The sequence below is a fragment of the Triturus cristatus genome, chromosome 8 (assembly GCF_964204655.1).
Source record: "Triturus cristatus chromosome 8, aTriCri1.1, whole genome shotgun sequence".
NCBI lineage: Eukaryota > Metazoa > Chordata > Amphibia > Caudata > Salamandridae > Triturus > Triturus cristatus.
The window spans coordinates 108,971,282-108,997,240 of record NC_140591.1 but is presented as its reverse complement, the minus strand read 5'-3'; the positions used below and the strand labels follow the sequence as shown (position 1 = coordinate 108,997,240).

The 25,959-nt window shown below is 46.6% G+C and overlaps 1 protein-coding gene across 2 annotated transcripts in view; it reads right to left on the bottom strand.

The window, feature by feature from the left end:
• Positions 1–22,845, bottom strand: part of B4GALT4 (beta-1,4-galactosyltransferase 4) — a 236,185-nt gene extending 213,340 nt beyond the window's left edge. The window contains exon 1 of one of the 2 annotated variants that reach the window (XM_085621133.1): positions 22,637–22,845. The gene's annotated coding sequence lies outside the window, so the exon portion shown is untranslated. Of the gene's footprint in view, positions 1–19,645; positions 19,788–22,636 lie in introns of those variants that run through there. The other variant, XM_085621134.1, reaches the window with a different exon arrangement.
• Between the last annotated feature and the right edge of the window lie 3,114 nt (positions 22,846–25,959).

Here is a 25,959-nt window from a genome sequence, read left to right as displayed (position 1 = left end):
ATTTTGGTTTTAGAGGTACTTACAGTGCTGTATTGTATGCTGACACTAATCTCAAATCAATTGTCCATTACAATGTATTAAAATGTGGCTCACTCGGAGGGTCTGGAAGTTTGTTGTGTTCTTTCTCTATGGCTGCTAGTGCTGTTCGCACAGCTGCCCTTACAGTGTTTGCTGAACACATCAGTCTCCCAGTAATGTTACAACCACTGCCCTTTTAGTATTTACTGAGCAGAAAAGTCACCCCACAGCCCTTTCTCTAGGCCAGCCTCTGCTCCTCACTCCACTGCCCTTACAATATTTACTGAACACATCATTCCCCGATGGTCCTGTTACAACCTCTGCGCCTCTCAGCCCCTTCTGACAGTCTGTAAAATCCCCAAGTATTACAATAGACTCAAGTCTAAACATGCAAGCTGCAACCAGAAGCGCTAACCTACATCTGCACCTGGAGGAAATTAAAACCCTTCATACGGCTGGAAGACCTCAATACGGCGGATCAATCTCTGGTGCATACAAGACTGGCTTATGGGAATGCCACTGCGGGCCGCTCCAACGATGGGGCGAGGTTTAAAAAAAAAATTGCTGGCTTGCGAGGACGGAAGGGGGACAGGAGATGTGCACGCCGCGTGGCTGTAAGCGCGTACACAGGCTCCAATCCACCAAAAGCCTGCGCGTGCCCATCTCCTGTCCCACTTCCGAGGCAAGTCAGCAACAACAGATCTCGCTGGCGACAGCGCTTCACGCTGCGTTCGCCAGGCGAGACCTAAAAAGGAACAAGCATTTACAATTCAATGGTCTCGGCAATATTATAGGTAGAGCTATTGGTATTGCTCATTATTTTTTTATCATTATTGTATCCCTAAATAAATGGCATTGTCATTTCTATTGGCATTAGCTTTTTTTTTTGCATATGTGATACCTATTGCATTAGCAGAGAGAGAGTGTGGTAGTGAGAGAGAGTGAGGTAGATAGAGAGTGAGGTAGTGAAATAGAGAGAGTGAGGTAGTGAAAGAGTGAGGTAGTGATATATAAGCATAGAGTGATGTTGTGATGTAGTGAGAGAGAGAGTGATTGAGGTAGTGTGTGAGAGAGTGAAGTTGTGAGACAGTGAGGTAGTGAGATAGAGTGGAGTAGTGAGGTAGAGAGAGTTATGTAGTGAGAGAGAGTGAGGTAGTGAAACAGTGATGTAGTGAGGGAGAGGGATGTTTAGAGGTAATGAGATGTAAGCAGAGTGGTGTTGTGATGTAGTGAGATAGAGAGGTAGTGAAAGAGACAGTGAAAGTGAGTTAGTGAGATAGAAAGAGTGAGGTAGAGAGATAGAGAGTGAGCGATGTAGTGAGTTAGAGAGAGAGTGAAGTTGTGATATAGAGAGTGAGGTAGTGAGAGTGAGGTAGTGATATAGAGGGGAGTAGTGATGTATAGAGAGTTATGTAGTGAGAGAGAGTGAGGTAGATAGAGAGTGAGGTAGTGAGAGAGTGAGTTAGTGAGAGAGAGGTATTTTCTGACATAGTGAGATAGAAACAGTGAGTGATGTTATGAGATAGAGAAAGATTGAGGTAGTGAAAGAGAGAGTGAGGTAGTGAGGGATGTTGTGAGGTATTAAGATAGAAACAGAGAGTGATGTAGTGAAGTAGTGAGATAGAGTGAGGTAGTGAAAGAGTGAGTGTAAGTGACTTAGTGTATTTGAGAGAGAGAGTGAGGTAGTGAGATAGAGAGAGTGAATTAGTGAGTTAGAAAGAGAGAGTGAAGTTGTGAGGTAGTGAGAGAGTGATGTAGTGAAGTTTTGAGAGAGTGTGTTGTGAGGTAGTGAGAGTGAGATAGAAATAGATAGTGATGTAGTGATAGAGAGTGAGGTAGTGAGATAGAGAGAGTGAAGTTTTTAAGTAGTGTGTTAGAGTGAGAGATAGTTACTGTGGTAGTGATATTGTGTTGCTGTGAGAAAGAGAGTTGAGTAGTGAGTTAGAGAGTGAGGTAAAGAGTTAGTGAGAGAGAGTGTAGTATAGTGAGAGATAGTGAGGTAGTGAGAGATAGTGAGGTAGTGAGAGAGAGAGTTAGGGAGAGAGAGTGACGTAGTGAGAGAGCCAACCCCACACACATACAGAACCAGCCACACAGAGCCACACACATACAAAGTGTATGCCCCAGACATACATACAGAGCCACACATACAGAGTCAGCCAGACACAGATAGAGGGCTATCCACACAAATATTCAGAGCTACAGACATCCACATACAGAGCCACTGACTTACACATACAGAGCTAGCTAGAGACATAGAGTCACTTAACACACATACCGAGCTAGCCACATAAAGATACTGAGCCATCTATACACACACACACACAGGCACCTATGCACTTATTGAAGCTACAGATACACTGAGCCACACACATGCACAGCTACACACATAGAAACACACAGACATACACAGACTTACACATACTGAGCCACACACACACAGAGCCACCAACACATACAGAGCCACACACACACACACAGTGCCACAAACACATACAGAGCCACACACACAGTGCCACAAACACAGTTACACACAGAGCCACACACATATATCCAGCCTAAACATAGGTACACACAGACAGAGCTACTTCTAAATAGCGACACTTAGCCATAAAGCAATCTACACAGACACATGTGTACACACAGATGTATATACATTCACACAGTGCAATATAGAGTGACAAATATAAAGCTACACTTTTACACACACACACAGTCGTCCTCACCATGCAAGTGTGACCTTCAGTTCACGCGCTACGTTTCTAGGCGGCCAACCTTGCATTTCCCCACATCTTCACAACCACTCACTCACCTCCCAGCAGCCCCTTCCTGTTGGCTACTTTATCAGCCAACGCCAGTTCTCTGGTGCTGGTGAGCGCGGGTTTTCCGTGGCGTCCACTCAGGAGATAAGCTACTCTAGCCTGTAATGTACTGCCTGAAGCCATTTTCAGCACGGCGGACAAGAGGTGATACTGGCTGAGAAAACGAAATACTTCCGCTCCAATATAAGAAAGCACTGGAAATTACACAGGCATGGCAGGATCGAGTGCTTTACACTCAGACGCGACCTCGTAGATTAGGTCTAGAGAGCTTCTGTTACTTTTAAACAAAAAAGCCTGTTGCTTTCGTTGAGAGAAACATTTCGGACACATATTTCCTGATTGCTCCTCACTTTTTGAACAGCTACACAATTAAATGTAAAAATGAGGATTCAATCCCAATATTTTTCAGAGCCGGCCACAATTCGTCCCTAAAGACCTAGCTGAAGGTAGATGTTCGGTCCATGAAACCAGATACAGGGGTATCTCTCGTCTCCCAAAATACTTAGTCGCTTGAAGATAGGGGTTTAGGCTTTGTTCGCGGTGCCCAAGAGTTCTGTAAAGTCATACTTGGCCTCAAAATAGTGCTCTTAATTTCTGCCGAACCTTGGAGTTGTGTTTTAAAGGACAAGGGTACCCCTTATGCGAACCTGGGGTGATACAATGTGGAAGAGAACAATGGTTCGGGATGGCCTGAGAAGGTCCGGTGAAATGAAAAACCCTTTGGAGGGCGAGATGATTTAGTATAGGTTCAAGGACTCATATTGGAGAGTGATACTTAATATAGAGAAACAGGGGACAGGAGAGGTCAATGTATGACACTTATTTATTGAACAAAGATTGAATTCAAGTGCTCACATATTTAGTGACAAGAAAGCGTGACATGCAGGTGAGGGTGGAGTCTTTAAAAAGGAACATCGCATTGGCAACAATAGAGAACCATTTTTTCTTAGTAAAATTAGTACAAAATAGGTTCGAGTTGCATAAGGTCGACGGCGTTTCGAACTCAGTTATTTGAGTTCATCATCAGGACAAAATGTGAGCATATGAACTCTAAATGTGAAAAAAATACAGAAAAAATAAATAAATAAACAAGTACAAAACATAAATTAGTCCCTGAACTGTAACAAGCATCACAAGCAATTAATGAGCGGTACATAGTGTTCTCCAAAACGTGATGCAATTTCATAAAGATGAAAAATTGGTAACCTGGCAGAGTCAGTAAAGTGATGGAACTGAGCAGTCTAGTGCCCGGAAGGAATGCGCAATTACAAGAATAGGATGTAAGAGACTCGGAGCTCATAGTGACGAAGTAACTTATAGCGCTAGGGGCGGAGGTTGGGGCATCATTGCGCGCGCATGAATTGGATCACTTACTGAGCATATGAGCGGTAAAGTGACGGGGTAGTCGTCAGTAAAAACCGTGCTCGTCGCGGTAGTGAACGTCTTGATGTGAATCAATAGCCTAGGAAAACGGAGTGATTATGGGTTAAAAATGGACAAAGCGCGTGGTGAATAAAGCAAGAGTGCCGGGTGGTGTCAGGATAGTGAGGACACTTACTGAAGTAACACACTGGGTCCAGCCTTCTCAATGAATGGAGGCGCGGTGTCAGTGCCGAAAATTATTCAATCAGGTATCAGGAGGAAGTTGCCTGAGGAAAAGGGGGGGTTCCGTTAATAGGACGTAGTTCGGTGTGTGTACACGGGAATACGGGGCGGTGCCAAAGTTAAGGCGAAAACACTTACTGAAAAGAGGAGTGTAATCATGCCTGCTCAGCGAGTTGAGGCGGGTTTTCGATGCCGAGAAACTTAATCTGTAGGAGAGGATGCGGGAGGTTACCTTCAGGCGGATATTAAGGCCGCGAGCAAGTGGAGGGAGGGGGTGTAGTTTCAATAGTACTTACTTAATCCATGCGGCACTCGATGCAGTCAATGGGGGTCACGGGGAGTGGAGCGAATCCTGGGTGCGTGCAGCTACGCGCGGCGACTGGCCGTGAAGTGGGAGGGGGAGGTTTTTAAAGGAACAGGGTTGCCCCTGGTTACTTGAGGCGTCTGCAGCTGCGCGGATCGCATTGTGTGAAGGCCCAGCAAGGAGAGTAGGCTCAGAGGATGCCTGTATTCAACTAAAAAACGCTAGCATGAATGGGACTGCTCGATTACTAGTTACTGAGATAGAGCAAGATTCCATAACGTTGGGCAAACAGTGTTGAGAATTCTAAAGTCTGGGGTCAATGCAAAAGAGCCAAAGGGGGTATTGGTAGGTTCAATAACTAAATTGCAGCAACAATATAGTAGAGAGGCAGCGTAGGTGTTCTAATACTTGCCCGCTTAGTCTCCATTCAACTGTATACATATAGTACAATAAGAAACAAAAAGGTTGCTTTACAGACAAGAGTACAGAATTGCATATACGAGGTCTCAGGGTAAGCAAGAAGAAGAGACTGGTGTTACAAGAGTTAATGGCACATTTGAACACAGAAGGTGGTTACAGAATGGTTCTGTATTCGTCCAGAGTGTTAAGTCCTTGTTCAATGGAGCGGCATTTAAAAATCCATTTACATTCCATGCGGTTAAGGATTTGCTGTTGATTTCCTCCTCTGTGGTTGTGGTGTAGACTGTCAATCACTTGCCATGTGAAATCAGATTCAGAGTGTCCTTTGGCCAGAAAATGTTCCACAAGTGGTGTCGTTTGTATTTTGCAGCGGATCCTGCTCCTATGCTGCGAGATCCTGGTCTTGATTTTTTGCGTGGTTTGTCCGATATAGAGTAGTTGGCAGGGACATTTAATACAGTAGATCACATTTTGTGAATTACAATTAGAGAAGAACTGTAAAGTGTGTTTGGTGCCATTATATTCAAAGGACTGGGTGTTACAGGTGGAATCACACGACAGACAGTTGTTACATTTATAGTGGCCTTGTAGAGGAGGGAGGCCAAGGAAAGAATGAAGAGTATTGTCCTTGTGCACTGGTTTCTGGGCTCTAACTAGGTGGTCCTTAATATTACGTCCTCTTTTGAAGGCAAAGAGTGGGGTGCCGGTATTGAGTTCCAATGGGCCTAGTACTGACCAGTGTTTCTTTATCATTTTGGTGAGTTTGTTGCTAACCGGGCAGAAGGTAGTGACGCATGTGATCTTGTTGAGGGATGCCTTTTCTTTGGGTTGCAGCAGGAATTCACGATGTGAATACCATGATCGTTTCATTGAGCGCTTTACTAGACGTCTAGGGTAGCCCCGATTGGTGAGTTTCTTACATAGGATTTCAGCCTCTTGGAAGAAATCCTCTTTGAACCTGCAATTTCTGCGAATACGGAGGAATTGGCCGTAGGGTAGGCCATCTCTCAGAGCCCTGGGATGACAGCTATCGTACTGTAAGAGGGTGTTACGCTCTGTAGGTTTTCTAAAGAGGGTAGTGTAGAGTTCACCCTCGGAGGTTTTGATTTGGTCTGGCACTGAAACTGAACTCCAACTATTCAGTGCATGGCTCAATAACACCCAGCCGGATCTAAAATTTACCTACAATTTCAATAAGAACAAAATTGACTACCTAGACGTCACGGTCAAAACCTCCGAGGGTGAACTCTACACTACCCTCTTTAGAAAACCTACAGAGCGTAACACCCTCTTACAGTACGATAGCTGTCATCCCAGGGCTCTGAGAGATGGCCTACCCTACGGCCAATTCCTCCGTATTCGCAGAAATTGCAGGTTCAAAGAGGATTTCTTCCAAGAGGCTGAAATCCTATGTAAGAAACTCACCAATCGGGGCTACCCTAGACGTCTAGTAAAGCGCTCAATGAAACGATCATGGTATTCACATCGTGAATTCCTGCTGCAACCCAAAGAAAAGGCATCCCTCAACAAGATCACATGCGTCACTACCTTCTGCCCGGTTAGCAACAAACTCACCAAAATGATAAAGAAACACTGGTCAGTACTAGGCCCATTGGAACTCAATACCGGCACCCCACTCTTTGCCTTCAAAAGAGGACGTAATATTAAGGACCACCTAGTTAGAGCCCAGAAACCAGTGCACAAGGACAATACTCTTCATTCTTTCCTTGGCCTCCCTCCTCTACAAGGCCACTATAAATGTAACAACTGTCTGTCGTGTGATTCCACCTGTAACACCCAGTCCTTTGAATATAATGGCACCAAACACACTTTACAGTTCTTCTCTAATTGTAATTCACAAAATGTGATCTACTGTATTAAATGTCCCTGCCAACTACTCTATATCGGACAAACCACGCAAAAAATCAAGACCAGGATCTCGCAGCATAGGAGCAGGATCCGCTGCAAAATACAAACGACACCACTTGTGGAACATTTTCTGGCCAAAGGACACTCTGAATCTGATTTCACATGGCAAGTGATTGACAGTCTACACCACAACCACAGAGGAGGAAATCAACAGCAAATCCTTAACCGCATGGAATGTAAATGGATTTTTAAATGCCGCTCCATTGAACAAGGACTTAACACTCTGGACGAATACAGAACCATTCTGTAACCACCTTCTGTGTTCAAATGTGCCATTAACTCTTGTAACACCAGTCTCTTCTTCTTGCTTACCCTGAGACCTCGTATATGCAATTCTGTACTCTTGTCTGTAAAGCAACCTTTTTGTTTCTTATTGTACTATATGTATACAGTTGAATGGAGACTAAGCGGGCAAGTATTAGAACACCTACGCTGCCTCTCTACTATATTGTTGCTGCAATTTAGTTATTGAACCTACCAATACCCCCTTTGGCTCTTTTGCATTGACCCCAGACTTTAGAATTCTCAACACTGTTGGCCCAACGTTATGGAATCTTGCTCTATCTCAGTAACTAGTAATCGAGCAGTCCCATTCATGCTAGCGTTTTTTAGTTGAATACAGGCATCCTCTGAGCCTACTCTCCTTGCTGGGCCTTCACACAATGCGATCCGCGCAGCTGCAGACGCCTCAAGTAACCAGGGGCAACCCTGTTCCTTTAAAAACCTCCCCCTCCCACTTCACGGCCAGTCGCCGCGCGTAGCTGCACGCACCCAGGATTCGCTCCACTCCCCGTGACCCCCATTGACTGCATCGAGTGCCGCATGGATTAAGTAAGTACTATTGAAACTACACCCCCTCCCTCCACTTGCTCGCGGCCTTAATATCCGCCTGAAGGTAACCTCCCGCATCCTCTCCTACAGATTAAGTTTCTCGGCATCGAAAACCCGCCTCAACTCGCTGAGCAGGCATGATTACACTCCTCTTTTCAGTAAGTGTTTTCGCCTTAACTTTGGCACCGCCCCGTATTCCCGTGTACACACACCGAACTACGTCCTATTAACGGAACCCCCCCTTTTCCTCAGGCAACTTCCTCCTGATACCTGATTGAATAATTTTCGGCACTGACACCGCGCCTCCATTCATTGAGAAGGCTGGACCCAGTGTGTTACTTCAGTAAGTGTCCTCACTATCCTGACACCACCCGGCACTCTTGCTTTATTCACCACGCGCTTTGTCCATTTTTAACCCATAATCACTCCGTTTTCCTAGGCTATTGATTCACATCAAGACGTTCACTACCGCGACGAGCACGGTTTTTACTGACGACTACCCCGTCACTTTACCGCTCATATGCTCAGTAAGTGATCCAATTCATGCGCGCGCAATGATGCCCCAACCTCCGCCCCTAGCGCTATAAGTTACTTCGTCACTATGAGCTCCGAGTCTCTTACATCCTATTCTTGTAATTGCGCATTCCTTCCGGGCACTAGACTGCTCAGTTCCATCACTTTACTGACTCTGCCAGGTTACCAATTTTTCATCTTTATGAAATTGCATCACGTTTTGGAGAACACTATGTACCGCTCATTAATTGCTTGTGATGCTTGTTACAGTTCAGGGACTAATTTATGTTTTGTACTTGTTTATTTATTTATTTTTTCTGTATTTTTTTCACATTTAGAGTTCATATGCTCACATTTTGTCCTGATGATGAACTCAAATAACTGAGTTCGAAACGCCGTCGACCTTATGCAACTCGAACCTATTTTGTACTAATTTTACTAAGAAAAAATGGTTCTCTATTGTTGCCAATGCGATGTTCCTTTTTAAAGACTCCACCCTCACCTGCATGTCACGCTTTCTTGTCACTAAATATGTGAGCACTTGAATTCAATCTTTGTTCAATAAATAAGTGTCATACATTGACCTCTCCTGTCCCCTGTTTCTCTATATTAAGTATCACTCTCCAATATGAGTCCTTGAACATATACTAAACCATCTCGCCCTCCAAAGGGTTTTTCATTTCACCGGACCTTCTCAGGCCATCCCGAACCATTGTTCTCTTCCACAGAACCTTGGAGTTGTGGCAGGAGCAGTTTACCAAATAATTTCAGTGATGGTGTTGATCAATTGAATTTGATATATCACAGTTAGGTTATAACTTTTCACATTTTACAATATTTCTAAAATTACACTGCTTCATCAAGATAAATGCGGAAGGGTAAATTTGCCAACAAGGGATTTTGTTTAGAACGAACACATTATTTAGAAATTTCAGCGAACTAAATCAATGAGAGTGTTAAGATAAAATAACACCACCATGAAATCAATCGACTGATCTGAACATCAGTAATTTATAATAACAACACACACGGGGGTTCTTTCTGTGATTTAAACACAATGATTTTTATATTTTCATCAAAAGTAAAAAAGGAGTACAAAAGAGACATAGATTAGAGCAATATTTCATGAAAACAGGGAACGAGATTAAGTCCTCATTTCATCAAACGAACACATCTATTCCTACTTAGTTTGAACAGAGACAGAACTCTTTGTTGAGCATATGGTCTACTGTACATAACAAATAAACTGGAAGTAGATGGTAAAGTCGACGTTTCGGTCTTGGGTGGTGTCAATCCGTCAGACCATCTTCAGGACAATAATTGCGTAAACAAGACTCTTTGGAATCTCATTAGTGTTCTCACGTGACTGATTAAAATCGAGAAGGTATTTATACAGATAGTGCTTGGCACCTTGAACTGCCAATTCGTATTTATTTAGGAGTCAATCCTGCCGTAATTTCACAGATTTCTGACGTTAGTCTCCAGAATACCAATGGGGGTCCGCCTGGGTCTGACCCTCACTTAATCTCATCAAGATAAAGGCATTGGAACAAATATAGCAGTAGAGAAGATATGTGTGGTGTTTAGTGTCCTCAGCAACAAAGTGCTGCAAAGGTTTTCACTAAATTGAAAAGAATCGCAAAAAATTGAATTCTGTTGCTAACTCTTATAAGTCACGAGCACCTAATTACCCCTACAACCTCCACACTCCTCATGAAAATGTATATTTTGTGGTTTGTCCTCCCAGAGAAGAATCCGAGCATCGGGTCAGTTGGTTAGTGATTTGTCGGCAAGACAGGATGGATGCAAAGATGTCCACAGAGTCATTTGTGATATAATTCTTTCTAGTACGCAAAGATCTTAATTAACCTATGTTTACTCAGCACGGCTTACTAAGAAAAAAGCGTACCGTAGTTTAAAATAAAACATTAAGACTGACACCACCATACTGTCCAGGCTACGAGATTGGGAATTACAAACCTTTTCAGCTGTGTGCCGGTCACCACAACCAGCAGGTGTAGTCCTCGTAGCCTCCGTCAGTGTTTTAAGAGTGGAACGGATGAGTTCTTAGTGGGGCATGGCATTGGTTGAGCGTTTAAGTGGGCAGGAAGTTGGGTAAGCTCTTAAAGGGACATAGAGATATATAACGTCTTTGTTGGATGTGACGCGGATGAGTGACTACAGTGCATGGCATCAGATGAGTTCCTGGGGGCTGTGTTAGTATGGGGGCACAGTGGATATTAACTGCTAGTCACCCACATTTAATAAAAATAACACACTGTATGAACTAATTTTCAGGTTGCTTAATCAAGGGGGCTCGTCCGTGCTTGTTCAGTAGTCGTGTAAACAACACAACGGTTGTATTTGTCTCGAGGCACGGGAGACAACTTACAGCGCTGCTGTGTGTAGGGCAAACTGTTAAATCGTATTTACCACTTTACACGGTTCCTGGTCACACGGGGACTCTTCTGTATTTATCCATAAACACGACATCTTTTTCTGCTGTTTCACCGAGGTGCCTACTTTAAACTACACACGTTTGTTGTGCTCGTTTTGTTTATGCCGGTTGTAACCAGTTGCCGGACTAAAAAAAAAAAGACAAGAAAACAACACTGCGACAAAAGATGTACTTACTACAAGACAGGTACAAACAAGCACACCACTGCCTTTCTCCGAGGCGAAGCAGAAATGCCTCGGAGAAACGCAGCGGCGGTTTTCAGATTCGGGGGCGTGGCTAAAAAGTGGAAAGAAGAGCAGGGAACACGCCCCCGAATCTGAAAAAGACGGAGCCTATTTGGAGGGACAGCTCTCTCCTCCAATGGCTGGCCTCCGTTTAGGAAGCCAGCCAATGGAGGAGAAGCAAAAAGAGAGGCGGGCTAAATAGCCACTCTAAGAATCATTAAATCTCCGGACTTCCGGTTCTGCCTTCGGCAGACCGGACGGTCCCTCGACCTAAAAGGTAACAAACTTGGAAAAAGGTGTCGGTTTCTCCAGCTGCCCCTGGAGGGAAAGGTAAATATAGAAAACACAAGAGAGAGCACACGCCAGGGGTAGCAGGAAGAATGGAAGAGACAAGGAGGACACTACACGGTAATGTGATAGGTGAGAAGGTGTATGTGTACGAGATAGAAAAAGAATACAGAGCTGGGTGAGATAGAAAACAGTTGTGAGAGAGAGATGCATTACAGAGGTGAGAGGGGTAGTGAAACCGAGACATGCAGGAAGGAGACCGGAACATGAAAGGGGAAAACAAGTGAGAGGGTGAGACAGGGGAGAGGGGAAGGCAGGCAGTGTAAATGTAAATGTATTTGTACTTATATAGCGCACTTCTACCCAGAGGTCTTGTAGCGCTGTATTCATACCGCTGTGGAACCCTTCCTGGTTTTCCTGTAAGATGTCCACTCCTGGGCACCCCTCAAGGTGAAGCCAGGCATCCTAGCGCTGTGGGGGCCGTTGTGGAGATTATGAAAGCTATTGCCCAGAGTTGCACAGTGGGACCCATGATTAGAATAGGCACCGAGGCGAGAATTATCAGGTCCGGGGAAATTGAATCCAAGAGCCGCCGAGGCGGGAATTGAACCCTGGTCCCGGGCCAGACCTCTGCATCAGGGTCTACTGCTCTAACCATTGAGCCACACTTCTCCACAGTGAAAGAAGTGTGATAAAGCAGGCTCGTGCGAGGCAGCTCCGAGTAAAAGGCAATAAAGAGGAAGATAGGTAAGACAGCTGAAAGCGAGACAAAGAGGGATACACAGGTGAGCGATAACTGGGTGGAAAGAGAAGAAGGCAGGTTGTTAACAGACAGCTGAGAAAGGGAAGTGGAACGGAAAGAAGAGAGAAAGAGGAGATACAGAAAGAGGTGAGAGTAAAAAAGAAAGAAAGATCGGTTAGAAATGTAGCTGAGAGAGCAGAGGAGACATGTCACAGATGTCAAAGAGACAAACAGGTGGGACACAGATGGCTAATGGAGGAGACCGGTAAAAAGGGATAGATGAGAGGGGAGACAATTGAAACAGATTCAAATGATATAGAAAGGGGAGAGTAGGCAGATGACAACAAGCATTGAAAATGCAATAGGTCTTGCCTTTGATTAGGTTAAAGCCATTTGCTTTGCTAATGGTATTGTATAGCAATGCAAATGGCTTTAACTTAATGAAAGGCGAGACCTATTGCATTTTTAATGCTTGTTTTGCTGCCTGCATTCCACGTATTGCACAATAGCACATGCTATGGCACACGTAAGATTTTATTGTATTGTAATTGCATTTACATAGCGCTTACTACCCCTAACAGACACTGTCGTAGTTGCAAAGACAGACAAATGTGATGCAGCCACGGTATCATATAAAATCTTAGATAACAATTGGAAGACGGTGGTTCTGGCATTTTGCAAACGGAAATGAATAATGAGACGAGTGATGTTGTTCCGCTAGTATCACTGAATCGACATCCATCTGTGCCAAGCTGACAGCGCTAACAAAAACTATGAGTGTGGGAGCCACGTGGACACCATTCATCTTTAAAAATGCGCCACTAATGCATCGCTCGCCGCGCTTGGAACCCATGGCACCAACATGAGGTTGCTTGGGGCAGGCACCATGGTGATTGCGGGCGTGCAGTCTCCGACCCTCAAAGGTTTAAAATGCATAGTGGTCCTGCTGTTAGGCTAATCCATGGCAGTAATTTTGTTCCTGTTTATATTTCCCATGCTCTATTGAATCTTGCATTCCCCAAGAGCGCTAGTTATTTCCAGCATGTGTGTTTCTGTATTTCATTTCACAGCATATTACTCTTGGATGATGCACCCTTTGTAATGAGTCGCCTCCAGGTGTTTATAACAGGCTACAGTTGAGCACTTTGGAGTTGAGGCTGCAGGCAGTACAACTTTCACACTGTGCCGGTCTGTGGGTCAAAAAGGTGTTCAGATTACATGACCATTCAGAATATGGCCTCTCTGCAGAGCAGAAAGAGCAATGGTCTTGCATTGCAGTTGTGATCCTATGGAAGTGTGTGTGAAGTAACTACTTATTGGTCAAAACAATAAGGTGAAAGTAAAATCATTTATTGTAGTTATTAATTTTGCTTAAACTGCTAACAACCATTGACAAAACCCAGTCGGCATGAGTCGGCCGCGGGTGCGTTTTGTCCATGGTTGTTAGCTGTTAACTGTGGGGGCGAGGGGTAATTTTAGTTTAAAGGGAAAAAAAAAACCGTTCTTAGCCGGCCCGATCCGATCCCGCGTCGTATCTGCTTAGGGGCCTCACATGATCCTATTCTGCCCGGGGCCCCACATATTTTAGGAATGGCCCTGCTTTTACCATAAAGAATAACGTATTCCCTTAAAATGGATGATTTCGAGTTGACAAATTTCGGGCAGGATGTGGTTCCTGTCTGTACTTTAAAATCACTCCCAGCAGCGCTCCCCGCCTCGGTTTTTATTGCCTCGGACGGTGCCAGCCCAGTAACAAAATGCTCTAATTGAATGAAAACAGAGAACTGTGAGCGCTCAGGGGTGTTGGGGGGGGGGGCAGGGGTGTGGGGGGGCAGGAGGGATGGGCTGGGCACCCAATGTGTACTTTGCACCATCGGAACACTGAAACCTCCTAAATTCGCACCAAATAGGAGTCAAAATTTACTACAACGTCTGCGCATTCGTGATATTTTTCAGAGAGTGCTGACAGTGTGCCACTGTGATCCTCTACAAGTTTATCAGCGGAAATGTCGGGCGGCGCTTAAAATTTGGGGTGCGGACGCAAAGGGTCTCAGAGCGTCTGAAGACACGGTCAGTGTATGGTGGGCCACGGAGGGCCCTCCGAAGGAACATTATTCACCACTAAAGGCGGAAGTCTTCAAATGGGGAGGGCCAAAGCACGGGAACTGCCCCCCCCCCCCCACATTGTGGTCGCAAAGTGTAAGAATAATGTTGATGCTTTGCATCCCTCGACAGTCCAGAGCCCGGGTGCCACTTAACCTGCTGCACTACTAGAAGCTACGTCCCATCCCATTAAACAGCATATGGGAGAGACTCTGGAATAATGAGGCTAGAATCTTTAATGAGATTTATTTAACAGTTTTCCGCACGTAGCTCGGTTTTCCAAACAGAATGGCTGGCTTTTGTCGTTTTCTGTAAACTCTCAGCCCTACCGGCCGGGGAGAGGGGGTGTTTCCGGGGGGACTTTAAGAAACCCAGAGTGGGGGATTGTGGGGCGAGAACGAGACCCGCTGCTGCTGGAGATTGTGGGACATCGATGTCACAAATTCACACTGAATTCGGAACAGAAACACCCCACGGGGCCCTCTTTACAGCGGTAACTGTCGTGGAACCAACGGTGCTCCCAAGACATAAACACACACCCTTACACAGGCACGGTGATATACAGCGCCCCGAGGCTGGAGGAATACCAGAAGGGGCAGTCCTACACATTGTGGAAACCAAACCAGAAAAAAATAAAGGCATGGCAAGGTGAAATCGTTTATCACACTTAAAAGGGGAATAACTGCACAGGGAATACATTGCATTCTGGAAGTGGCAGAGGGTCAGTATGTTTATGCCAAAAAACGCGTTGGGAATTGTCAGAATTAGGTGTTAGTTTGTTTTATGTCAAGGGCCGTGTGGCTAAGGGCTTTTCTTTTTGACCTCTCTGTAGCCACTTGTGTACTCTGAGAAATATATATGGAACGTAGGCATGTGTAAATATACACATAATACGAAAAGTGTGCACGGTTCTAACAGGCTGTAACAGCAAGAAGGTGTATCTGGGACGTGTTAGAGATTCTTGTGTTAAAATCCGTGAGAAGAAATTGTGGCCGAGTCGCCCAAGTGTCACCATTAGAAACAAGCGGCCCACTCACCAGTCACACGTGTTAAATTCCCTACCTGCATCGTGTGATCCTGTGCAGATCAGCATTCTCTCTCTGTCTTGACCCCTTCGCAGATCGATATTTGAAGCCAGAGAAAAAGCTTCGCCCCCTAGCTCTGGGGGTGTTTAATTAATAATACTGGGCCCGGCAAAGACATGCATCGCCCTGGAGAGGGCAACCCGCAGTGTAGTTCCCTCGTCCTGTCCTTTGCACACAGCTGTGAGTGTCCCGAACCAGAGTCCAGCCACTGAATGCACATCCGGTTCCACCTGGAGGGGCCGTGGTTACTGGGAGTGTTCCTGCCTGTAACGGAGAGAGCTACTAACAGCAACAACTTGATAACAGCGCTCGTCACTTCTAAGCGCTGTAAATAATCGGCGTTACTGTTACTCAATGTAAAGATAACTGACGACCGTATTTACCACTTTACCTTACATCTTTTTAGGTCGAGGACCGTCCGGTCTGCCGAAGGCAGAACCGGAAGTCAGAGATTTAATGTTTCCTAGAGTGGCTATTTAGCCCGCCTCTCTTTTTGCTTCTCCTCCATTGGCTGGCTTCCTAAACGGAGGCCAGCCATTGGAGGAGAGAGCCGTCCCTCCAAATAGGCTCCGTCTTTTTCAGATTCGGGGGCGTGTTCCCTGCTCTTCTTTCCACTTTTTAGCCACGCCCCCGAATCTGAAACCACCGCTGCGTTTCTCCGAGGCATTTCTGCTTCGCCTCGGAGAAAGGCAGTGGTGTGCTTGTTTGTACCCGTCTTGTAGTAAGTACATCTTTTGTCGCAGTGTTGTTTTCTTGTTTTTTTTTTTTAGTCCAGCAACTGGTTACAACTGGCATAAACAAAACGAGCACAACAAACGTGTGTAGTTTAAAGTAGGCACCTCGGTGAAACAGCATAAAAAGATGTCGTGTTTATGGATAAATACAGAAGAGTCCTTCTGCTGTTTCACCGAGGTGCCTACTTTAAACTACACGCGTTTGTTGTGCTCGTTTTGTTTATGCTAGTTGTAACCAGTTGCCGGACTAAAAAAAAAAAAAAGACAAGAAAACAACACTGCGACAAAAGATGTACTTACTACAAGACTGGTACAAACAAGCACACCACTGCCTTTCTCCGAGGCGAAGCAGAAATGCCTCGGAGAAACGCAGCGGAGGTTTCAGATTCGGGGGCGTAGCTAAAAAGTGGAAAGAAGAGCACGGAACACGCCCCAGAATCTGAAAAAGACGGAGCCTATTTGGAAGGACGGCTCTCTCCTCCAATGGCTGGCCTCCGTTTAGGAAGCCAGCCAATGGAGGAGAAGCAAAAAGAGAGGCGGGCTAAATAGCCACTCTAGGAAACATTAAATCTCCGACTTCCGGTTCTGCCTTCGGCAGACCGGACGGTCCTCGACCTAAAAACGCACAGCTGCATTTTCGCAGGATCAGCTCCAAAAATTTGGAACGCCTTACCATCCTCAGCGAGAACAATTACATCTCTCAGGATCTTCAAGAAAGCAGTAAAAGCCTTACTACTAGAAAAACGTGTCTTAAGAGAACTATTTGGAAACTGGAACTCAACGCTTTTGTGTATGGTATACTATTGCTCTGGAACCTGCCCTCCGAAAACTATATACAGAGTATCATCAGTGAAAGGTGTTTTATGGTACCATAACGATCATCAGCTCTCTTAGTGCAGCGCTCTGATACCTTGATGGTCATGTTCGTGCTTGATAACACGCTATAAATAAATAAACCACTGCACTGCCCTTATCATATTTACAGAACACATCAGCCCCCCACAGCCCCGCTTCCATCCCAGCCTCTGCTCCTGACTCCTCAGCCTTTGTAGCATTTACCTAGTACAGCAGTCCTCCACAGCCCTGCTTCCAGCCCAGCCTCTGCTCCTGACTCCTCAGCCCTTGTAGCATTTACCGAGTACATCGGTCCTCCACAGCCCTGCTTCCAGCCCAGCCTCTGCTCCTGACTCCTCAGCCCTTGTAGCATTTACCGAGTACATCAGTCCCCCACAGCCCTGCTTCCATCCCACCCTCTGCTCGCGACTCCTCAGCCCTTGTAGCATTTACCGAGTACATCAGTCCTCCACAGCCCCGCTTCCCTCTGCTCGCGACTCCTCAGCCCTTGTAGCATTTACCGAGTACATCAGTCCCCCACAGCCCTGCTTCCATCCCAGCCTCTGCTCCTGACTCCTCAGCCTATGTAGCATTTCCCGAGTACATCAGTCCTCCACTGTCCTGTTACAGCCTCTGCTCCTCAGCCCTTGTAGCATTTACCGAGTACATCAGTCCCCCACAGTGTGGAAATATGGATTTTTATGAGCAGTTATGTCCCCTATCTTGGACCCCAACGGTTTCATGTATAAATCACAAGTACATGTATGTTCCCTCCAGTTCCAGTTATGAAGACGCAAATACATGTGCGTCCACCGTCAACATGTCGTCTTTCAGACCCGCCATGAATGGGCCGGATATCCTATTCCTAAGTATGAAAGGCCACCGGCTTTATATGGCTCATTTATGCCATTTTACAGTCCAGGCGAGTAGGCCCTGATTCTGCCATGAAGCCTTTTCCTGCCTTCTGCCTCTGAAAGCTCCAGTCTGAGCTCGCATCTGTATCCATGAACTTTGTCCTACTCCCTGCGCGGCTAACGGTGCCTGACTCGGCCTGTCGGCCTGTCTGCCTGCCAAAAACTGTATTTCACCTTCAAGATTATCTGCTCTGCTCCGCTCCTCATCCAATGCATTCCTGTCTAGCAGTTTAAGTAAACATTCCCCTAGCTACCGTGCAAATGGGCCCGGCTTCGCTGTCTTTATGCAAGTAATTCATAGCCCTGTTACTATGGAAGATTTCTGCCCTCGCATCTAGTGTAGACACTTAGACGCTTGTACACGCACTAACAGTCAGTATAGTCAGTATAGAATAAGATTCTATCCTAAGAGACCTCTCTTTTTGGATAACACAGTTCTTTAAACATAGGATGTAAGATATGATTTAGGATTAGGTTGACATAACCCCAGACTTCTGTCTCCACATGTAGAGCTAAATGTCAAGTCCCATTCACCCCCTAGTTGCACGTCAATCACACGTCATGCTGCTGCGCGCGCATCTCTGCCAAGTATTTTTGCTGACATTGCGAAATTCTTTCATGGAACCACCCCTTTGTGACATCATACCTAATGACGTTCTTTAGTTACGCCTAGTTACACCCATTTTAGTTACGCATGTATGTTTTTATCTCTGTTATCAACTGTTACGCCTCCTGCATCTGTTTCACTGTAATGCCTCTTCTATAAAATTGATTACCTGTCAATAAAGTATTGTCCTTCACTTCCTGAACCTTCGTGGTGATGGAATATGAAGCCCACAAATTCGAATTGTGTTTTGGAATAAAGCCCGTTCCGAACCTCTAATACCACGGATTCTGCCTCTTATTTTATTGAGCTATTCTTATTAATTTTCCGCATCAAATTAAGTACCGGTAATTAAATTATTTACCACAACAGCCCTGCTTCCATCCCAGCCTCTGCTCCAGACTCCTCAGCCCTTGCAGTATCGGACACATCAGTCAGCCCATAGTACTCTCGCCATCAGTCTATACTCCTCACCACTTTCCTTAAAGCGTTTAATAAACAGCTCAGCCAGCCCACCGTGGTCCTGCTCTCCACACCCGGACCCTTACAGCATTCACTCAATAGATCACTCAGTCCTCGTATATCACAGCCTCTGCGCTCACGCCACTGCCCCTATAACAAGTGCTGAAAATACCTGTCCCATATGTACAACACCTGCTGCTTCTCACACCGCTGCCCTTATAACATTAACTGAACACATCTGTCAGTCCGGAAAACTGTTTTTATAATATTCACTCAACACATCCGTCCTCCACAGCCCCGATACCGCCCCTGCTGCGCACTCCACTGCCATCATAGTATTTATATATCCTGAAAACATCGGTGCTCCACAGTCCTGTTACAGCCACTGCTGCTAACGCCCCGACTACCCTTGTGACATTTTGTCGTCTGCCTCTGTCGCAGACATCACTGCCCTTACTTACAACTTTATTAGAAACAGGTCAGTTCACTTCACTACTACACAGCCTCGGCTCCTCGCACCGCAACCCTTACAGCACTTACTGGACACGTCAGTACCTCCGCAGCCCTGCCACAGACTCTGCTCCCGACACCCCTGCCACTGCCCTTACTGGAGACGTCAGTACCTCCGCAGCCCTGCCACAGACTCTGCTCTTGACACCACTGCCCTTACAGCACTTATTGAAACAAGACAGTTTTCTGCACTACCTACAACCCAGCCTAGGCTCCTCGCGCTATTACTACCTTACAGCACTCACCAGACACGTCAGGCTGTCCACAGCCCCGCCTCTGTCAAAAACTCTGCTTCTCGACCACTGCCAACGGAACATTTATCAAATACAAGTCAGTCCGCGGCACGGGCCACATCACAACCTCTGCGCCTCACAACACCGCCCTTTTATCGCTAGCTGCCCACATCAGCCCCTCCACAGCCCTGCCCTGTCCCAACCGTCACGTGAGGGGCACTACTGCCTGTCCCCACCCTGCACTGACCTACCCACGGACGGACCCCCCCCCCCCCACACATACACACAGCACAGGCATGGAGGGTGTCACTGCAAGGAAATACCACCGAGAAAACATAATACAGCCAGAGAGGGCTGGAGGCTCGGAATGCAGGAGCCACCTCCACTGACTGCACACCCTGAGAAGGGCTGAGAATCTGTCTAAGCCTCCCCTGCTGACTGTGCACCCCGAGAAGGGCTGATAATCCACCTCAGTCTCCAACACGGACTGTTAATACACCTGGAGTAGGGCTGAGAATAAGGCTCACCCTCCTCCACTGACTGCACACCCCGAGAAGGGCTCCGCCTCCTCCACACCCCGAGAAGGGCTGATAATCTGTCTAAGTCTCCCCTGCTGACTGTGCACCCCGAGAAGGGCTCAGCCTCCTCCACTGACTGCACACCCCGAGAAGGGCTCAGTCTCAGATCCTCCCCCACTGACTGCACACCCCGAGATGGGCTCAGTCTCAGGGCCTCCCCCACTGACTGCACACCCCGAGAAGGGCCCAGTCTCAGAGCCTCCCCCACTGACTGCACACCCCGAGAAGGGCTCAGCCTCCTCCACTGACTGCACACCCAAACAAGGGCTGAGAATCCGTCTCAGCCTCCTCCACTGACTGCAGACCCTGAGAAGGGCTCAGCCTCCTCCACACCCCGAGAAGGGCTGAGAATCTGTCTAAGTCTCCCCTGCTGACTGTGCACCCCGAGAAGGGCTCAGCCTCCTCCACTGACTGCACACCCCGAAAAGGGCCCAGTCTCAGAGCCTCCTCCACTGACTGCACACCCCGAGAAGGGCTCAGTCTCAGAGCCTCCCCCACTGACTGCACACCTCGAGAAGGGCTCAGCCTCCTCCACTGACTGCACACCCAAACAAGGGCTGAGAATCCGTCTCAGCCTCCTCCACTGACTGCAGACCCTGAGAAGGGCTCAGTCTCTGAGCTTCCCCCACTGACTGCACACCCCGAGATGGGCCCAGTCTCAGAGCCTCCTCCACTGACTGCACACCCAAACAAGGGCTGAGAATCCGTCTCAGCCTCCTCCACTGACTGCAGACCCTGAGAAGGGCTCAGTCTCTGAGCTTCCCCTACTGACTGCACACCCCGAGAGGGGCCCAGTCTCAGAGCCTCCTCCACTGACTGCACACCCAAACAAGGGCTGAGAATCCGTCTCAGCCTCCTCCACTGACTGCAGACCCTGAGAAGGGCTCAGTCTCTGAGCTTCCCCTACTGACTGCACACTCCGAGAGGGGCCCAGTCTCAGAGCCTCCTCCACTGACTGCACACCCTGAGAAGGGCTCAGTCTCAGAGCCTCCGCCACTGACTGCACACCCCGAGAAGGGCCCAGTCTCAGAGCCTCCTCCACTGACTGCACACCCTGAGAAGGGCTCAGTCTCAGAGCCTCCTCCACTGACTGCACACCCCGAGAAGGGCCCAGTCTCAGAGCCTCCTCCACTGACTGCACACCCCGAGAAGGGCCCAGTCTCAGAGCCTCCTCCACTGACTGCACACCCTGAGAAGGGCTCAGTCTCAGAGCCTCCGCCACTGACTGCAGACCCTGAGAAGGGCTCAGTCTCAGAGCCTCCGCCACTGACTGCAGACCCTGAGAAGGGCTCAGTCTCAGAGCCTCCGCCACTGCCTGTGAACCCCCTTGTAGTAGCGTGGAATTAATGCTATTTACTCGCAAAAGAATAATTTTAGATATTTATTTAATTACCAATCATAAGGCCCACAAACAGCCGACACGAAGCGTGGCTGTCAGATGAACAGCTGGCGAAGGAATGAGGCGCATTCCATGACACCGCCAGAATTCTATAACACGTCACAGAGGGAACAGCAAGGATGCAACTGCGGGGTGCAACCCAACTATGCATTTGAAGAACTTTATACATAGTGAAGAGATACAACATCTCCCTTTGCCAACTTAAAAGAGCAACAAGAATAAGTTAAAACAAAACATAATCCTTATACCTGTTGGGAATGCATGACATTCTACCAGAGCTGGTACAAGTACCTTCAAATACATTTTGACTAGATACTGCAACATCACATGGCATATTTGTTTCTGATGTGGAAACATCTGTAAACTGTGGACTTTGCCTACTTAACCAGCACTCAGATTCCTGATCATTTTCAGCTGAAAAGTGAACGGGTAAGGAAGAACTACTGCTTACAGACACAGATGCCTCTGCTGGAATAGGAAAACATGTAGCTCGAGGTGTCACATTGTGATTATAACTAAATGTCCCCGAAGGTAACTATAAGTAATCATTCTCTGACTCTAAGTCATTCTTGATGGACTCTTCAATGAGTTCTCTTTGACCTGGTTTGAGCTTGATCACATCACAACACCCCTGAGAAAGGCGAAGTCTCAGAGCCTCCTCCACTGACTGTGTACACCCTGAGAAGGGCTCAGTCTCAGAGCCTCCGCCACTGACTGTGAACCCCCTGAGAAGGGCTCAGTCTCAGAGCCTCCTCCACTGACTGTGAACCCCCTGAGAAGGGCTCAGTCTCAGAGCCTCCTCCACTGACTGTGAACCCCCTGAGAAGGGCTCAGTCTCAGAGCCTCCTCCACTGACTGTGAACCCCCTGAGAAGGGCTCAGTCTCAGAGCCTCCTCCACTGACTGTGAACCCCCTGAGAAGGGCTCAGTCTCAGAGCCTCCTCCACTGCCTGTGTACACCCTGAGAAGGGCTGTGAAGCCGCCTCAGCAGCCGCACTCGGCGCTGTATCCGGAAGAGGGCACTTACTTGCCGCCGTCAGGGGTCATCCTGTCTCCGGGGAGTCGCGGCAGAGGAGGCCGGCCATCCCTCGCCGTCACCAGCCGTGGAAGAAGGCCTCTGGCCCGGCCCCTCTCTCCTGCATAGGCCGGGGCTGCCCTCCTCGCTGGGGGAGTGGCCCCTCTCGCCAGCGCGTCTAACGGGCCTCCATCTCCCTCCTCACCCCGCCTACTGTAGACTCCGCCCCGGCCCCTCCTTCATGCACAGCCCAAGGCTGCCCTCCACGCTGGGGGCGCGGCCTCTCTCGCCATCGCGTCTAACGGGCCTCCACCTCCCTCCTCACCCCGCCTGGCTGACGCAGACTCCGCCCCGGCCCCGCCTTCATGCACAGCCCAAGGCTGCCCTCCACGCTGGGGGCGTGGCCCCTCTCGCCAGCGACTCTAACGGGCCTCCAGCTTCCTCCTCACCCCGCCTACTGCAGACTCCGCCCCGGCCCCTCCTTCCGACTCTGCCTGACCCTGTCTCGGAGCAGAACTGTAGGCCAGGGGCTGCTGCATGTGTGTCACAGCGCTACAGCACCGTGCAGCTTCTGCATGAGAGGACTTAATTCATGGGCTGTCAGTTTACTGTTTGGCCGCTGCAAAAAGAATATTCATTCGGGAATGGGTTGTAATCATAATTTGATTAAAAAAAATGGAAAAGAGAATTTTAGTAAAAGAAAATCATAATCTTTACTTTTCAAGTTACTTGTCTTCTTTCTAAACCCAGCTGTGCATTTGCAGGTTCCATTGGTTGTTTTATGGAATATTTTTTTCCTGCTGAAGCCTCTCATTTTTAAAATTATTTTTTATTTATGCAAATATGACATATGTAATAGTAACACGCATTTTATTCCCAGAGTATATCTCACAGAATACATGCCAACACTCCCAATTTAGGCTAGACACTCAATTTTATTTGATAAAAAATACTTAATCTTTTCTTCCCCTTTAACGTCACCTCTTCAATACAAGATAATTTGGATAATTATGGTCCTCCAATGTATTTTTCTAAATCTCCTTATCTGTTCCCAAATGTTGACATGTATGCTGTTATAACATACTATTAATCAGTGCACAAGCCCCAAGGAAAATAGTGGGGAGACTTATCATATGCAATTCACAAATGACGACAACAGGAAGTCACGTCACACAAGGTGATGGCATGCCCTTATAATCATCTTTACTTAAAAGCTCAAAGGCTTATTTAATAAAAGCAACTTAACATAATCACAAAGAAAAACAAAAATAGCATGTTTCGTTTTACTTTTTATTAATCAGTTATTTTTTCCACATATCAAAGGTGCAACTGAGAACACAAGTTGCAGACTCGTTTTCTTTCCCTCGCGATGCTATTGGCCAAACGCAGCATCGCCATGCACTGGCGATCCCCCACCGGCCCTCCACTGGCAGCTTGGGTGGGAGTGACACATAAATGGGCGGCAGCAGAGGAGGAGACATTGCGGGAGGAGGAGGTGAGAGGGGTCCACAAGAACCCTATATCTATGGAATGGGCCATGTTGTTATATCGATTCAAGCAGTGGACCCCTGGCGAGGACCCTACAGACGACACCCTCACACCATTGGCCCCGATAGAGAAGTCTCAAACAGCCTGATAGTACATACAATTACGGTTGCCGGTCAACCCTAAGAGGAGGTCCAAGCACAATTCATTGAGGCGCTACACCCACACGACAGCCCGTGCACTCGGTTACAAGGTCCGGAGGTGAACTTCCATGGCCTTCCCCTAGTTTACACCTGTGTTATACCCCAGTTCAAGTGACATATTATCCATCCGAACCCCTAGGGTGCACACATTGTTTCGTACTTGATCACATCATCTTTCTACCGATTCTACGGCAGGTTCTACAGCTGATGTGTGATACCGCATACTGTACTTTATGCCATAATTATTGGACGGACTTGAATGATGTACGGTATTAAAAATGTGAAAATGTCAATAAAAATATGTTACAAAAAAATCAAAGGTGCAACTGAGTTTGGTAATGGCTCAAAGGGACCATAGATTTTTTAAATAGACACGTGGAACTCGTAAATTACCCTTTCAAACTTCATTTAGTTAGTAAATAAAAATGCAGGGTTTACTTTTTAAATATTAAACTTGCTGATGATCAGGAGTTTTCTGGGCCCACTTTCCCTACCATACATCTTCCTTCAACGGAGCTTTCTTATAGGCACAGAGGGATGAGCGAGTTAGTATGTCATTATTCAATGTCACTTAACATTGTAACGCACTTGGCTACAGAATAAGGACCAGGAATCGTTAACTATAGATAAGAAGGTTTATCACAGATTAATAATCAGGTTCAGGTACACGACTTTTAACACCATGCTATAAAGGTCCAGAATAACAACAGGTAAGCCCAACCTCCGGATGAAATTGAGGCGGACCCATATTAGGCAGACTAGCAATTCAGTCACCGCAATACAAAAGAGCAATACCGGGATTTGGTGCTCAGAGAAAAGTAAAACATTCTCTTGTCTGCACACTGAGTCTCCAAAATCAGAGTCCAGGCCAAGAGGATAGCTCTGTACCCTAAAGGATCTAAAAAAAAATCAGGGAATTTTCCTAAAGGAAATTAGAACAAGGGAAGGAAAAATGAAGCACGAAGGTGTCAGCATTTAGGAAGCTCGGTCAAGAGTATTCAGTGGGTCCGGGAATAAGTGTTAGACTGAGCCACACGTAGGAAAGGATCAAAGATAAGCATAGAGGTATGAACCTCTCAAAGTGTTCTAAGCAATCAGGGGAAAGTCTATGAAGAGATGTCGAAAAGAGTCTGTATTCCCAACGGTGTGAACACTAAGTTATAACCCATAAGAGTCATCTGAATAACACCCCCTTTGTATGTATTGGTGGAGCAGGTAAAGCAACATTTTGCATACCTTCTCTATCTGCATAACAAAATACTAATGACGTAACTATTCTAAATATTAACCTGTATTAATTGTTTGGAGTGTTACTACAAATCAACCTTGCACCTTAATAAACACAAATTACAAGTGGGACTAAATTGCTAATTGCAAGGCAAATAATTCTAATGATTAACTGTGGTACGCATATTTACCGTAGGACGTATTTTGATAGAAATTGCATGATTTATGTTGCTTTTGTAATGGTTTGCATTCCTGGTATTGTGGAATGGTGAGTATTACTGCTTTAAATGTTGCTATAAGCTAGGAAACTACTAATACATATTGGGATTAGTGTTGGTTTAAACATTAGAATCTTCATTTCTGTATATTAATTACTTTTTATGTTTGTTTTGCTTAAGTTGGCATTCGGGCCTACTAGGA